The sequence below is a fragment of the Terrapene carolina genome, unplaced genomic scaffold (genome assembly GCF_002925995.2).
Source record: "Terrapene carolina triunguis isolate 2854851 unplaced genomic scaffold, T_m_triunguis-2.0 Scaffold58, whole genome shotgun sequence".
Classification (NCBI taxonomy): domain Eukaryota; kingdom Metazoa; phylum Chordata; order Testudines; family Emydidae; genus Terrapene; species Terrapene triunguis.
The window spans coordinates 17,608,507-17,611,946 of NW_020664409.1; positions in this window are offsets into that span (position 1 = coordinate 17,608,507).

The window sequence follows — 3,440 nt, forward strand, 5'->3', positions numbered from 1 at the left end:
TTGCCATTTTGTTGCCCAATCACTTAGTTTTGTGAGATCTTTTTGAAGTTCTTCACAGTCTGCTTTGGTCTTAACTATCTTGAGCAGTTTAGTATCGTCTGCAAACTTTGACACTTCACTGTTTACCCCTTTCTCCAGATCATTTATGAATAAGTTGAATAGGATTGGTCCTAGGACTGATCCTTGGGGAACACCACTAGTTACCCCTCTCCATTCTGAAAATCTACCATTTATTCCTACCCTTTGTTCCCTGTCTTTTAACCAGTTCTCAATCCATGAAAGGATCTTTCCTCTTATCCCATGACAAATTAATTTACATAAGAGCCTTTGGTGAGGGACCTTGTCAAAGGCTTTCTGGAAATCTAAGTACACTATGTCCACTGGATCCCCCTTGTCCAAATGTTTGCTGACCCCTTCAAAGAACTCTAATAGTTTAGTAAGACATGATTTCCCTTTACAGAAACCATGTTGACTTTTGCCCAACAATTTACGTTCTTCTATGTGTCTGACAATTTTATTCTTTACTATTGTTTCAACTAATTTGCCTGGTACTGACTGTGATGGGTTGGATCACAGAAACCCTCTTGGGAGCTGCCACCCGATATGCCAAGACTACCTCTATCCCTGCTTTCCCTGCCAGCTCAGGACTCCAGCACCCTGTCTTGCTGAGCCAGATACTCCCGTCTGCTCCAACACAGACCCAGGGTCTGAATTACTTGCCCCAAAGCTGCAGGTTTACCTGAAAACAGCTCACAGAAGTGTGCTTGTCTTTAGCACTCAGATGCCCATCTCCCAATGGGGTCTAAACCCAAATAAATCCATTTTACCCTGTATAAAGCTTATGCAGGGTAAACTCATAAATTGTTCGCCCTCTATAACACCGATAGAGAGATATGCACAATTGTTTGCTCCTCCAGGTATTAATACATACTCTGAGTTAATTAATAAGTAAAAAGTGATTTTATTAAATACAGAAAGTAGGATTTAAGTAGTTCCAAGTAGTAACAGACAGAACAAAGTAAGTCACCAAGCAAAATAAAATAAAATGCACACATCTATGTCTAATCAAACTGAATACAGATAATCTCACCCTCAGAGATGCTACAGTAAGTTTTTTTTTTCTCAGACTGGACACCTTCCAGGCCTGGGCACAATTCTTTCCCCTGGTACAGCTCTTGTTCCAGCTCAGGTGGTAGCTAGGGGATTCTTCATGATGGCTCCTCTCCTCTCTTTGTTATGTTCCACCCCTTTATATATCTTTTGCATAAGGCGGGAACCCTTTGTCCCTCTGGGTTTCCACCTCCCCTCACTGGAAAAGCACCAGGTTAAAGATGGATTCCAGTTCAGGTGGTGACATGATCATATGTCACTTCAAGACTTCATTACCCAGTTGCCAGCACACACATATACAGGAAGACTCACAGGTAAAACACAGCCATCTACAGACAATGGTCCTGGTTAATTGGAGTCATCAAGATTCCAAACCACCATTAATGGCCAACATTTTGCATTATTACAATAGGCCCTCAGAGTTATATTTTATATTTCTAGTTTTAGATACAAGAGTGGTACATTTATACAAATAGGATGATCACACTTTCCAATAATACCTTACAAGAGACCTTTTGCATGAAGCATATTCCAGTTACATTATATTCACTTATTATCATATTTTTATAAAACCATATAGACTGCACAACGTCACACTGACGTTAGATTTACCGACCTGTAATTGCTGGGATCACCACTCAGGACTAAATCGAGAATTGCCTCTCCCCTTGTGGGTTCCTGTACCAGCTGCCCCAAGAAGCAGCCATTTAAAATATCAAGAAATTTTGTCTCTGCATTTAGTCCTGAGGTGAAATGTACCCAGTCAATATGGGGATAATTGAAATCCCCCACTATTATCGAGTTCTTTATTTTGATAGCTTCTCTAATCTCCTTTAGCATTTCATCGTCACTATCACTGTCCTGGTCAGGTGGTCGATTACACTGCTCTACAGCTAAAATGCTTCTGAAATAAATGTAGTCAAACTTTACTAATTCTGGGTCACTGAGAACGAAAATGATGCTTAAAATTGTTGATTGGCTCTAGTTTTCAAGATATGCTATTGGGTCAGTATATACGACCCTTGACTTGGGAATGGCGGAGGATAAGTGAGTTATAAAGGGAAGGGATCTCAATTTAAACCGGAAATGACTAAAATACATCTTTGACTGGATCTATGAATAAATCTGACTGGGTTTGGACAGTACTTGCTTTTTAGGCAAAACAATGAATGATGCAATCTGAAGCTGGTATTGCGTCATACATGATATGAATTGCATCATGTTATTCCTAGAAGTCATGGATGATGCAATCATAACGAAGCTTACATCACTTTGCTGAACAAATTGCCCTATATCAGCTCTAGAAATCATACAGTGTCGTGCTCTCTTATTTGTCAGTGTTTGATTTTGCAAAGGGACACATTTCTGTTTAGCCAAAGTGAGCAGAGATGCCTCGTACTTGTGTGAACAGTGCAGATAACTTCTGCTATGTTTGTGGTGAAGTGACTTTTGCATCACAAAAGCGCACTATAACCACTATGGTTAAGAAAGCCTATCACCTTTCTTTTGGCTGCAAAATTGGAGATGAGGACAAGAGGTGGGCCCCACACATATGCTGCAACACTTGTGCAACAAATCTTCGTCAGTGGTTGAACAGGAAAAGGAAATCTATGCCTTTTGCAGTGCCAATGATTTGGAGAGCCAACAGATCATACCAGCAATTGTTACTTCTGCATGGTGCCTCCAGTTGGGAAAGGTGTGTCAAAGAAGAAAAAGTGGACTGTGCATTATCCAAACATTCCATCAGCTATACGCACAGTACCCCACGGAGAAGGACTGCCGGTTCCTGATGCACCAGAATCATTCTCACTTGAGTCAGACGAGGAAGAGGAAGAGGATGAAACTTCTGGTCCTGAACCATCAATGTCACAGGAGCCACATTTTCTCCCATCCTCCTCCTCTGAACCACACCTCATAACACAAGGTGAACTGAATGACCTTGTGAGGGATTTGGAACTACCCAAGAGTAAGGCAGAGCTGTTGGGCTCCAGACTACAGCAGTGGAATCTCCTGGCAGGTGATGTTAGGGTTTCCATGTTCCGTGACCGTCAAAAGGATCTTGTCCCATTCTTCTTCATGGAAGGTGATCTTGTAGCCTGCAACAACATCGATGGTGTGATGGCAGCCCTCAACATCGTTCATGATCCAGATGAGTGGAGACTGTTCATTGATTCATCGAAGATGTGTCTTAAAGCTGTTTTACTGCATAATGGCAATGTTTTGCCATCAATTCCAGTTGGTCATGCAGTCCATATGAAGGAAACCTATGACAACATGAAACAACTTTTGAGGTGCATAAACTATGACCAACATCAGTGGCAGCTTTGTGG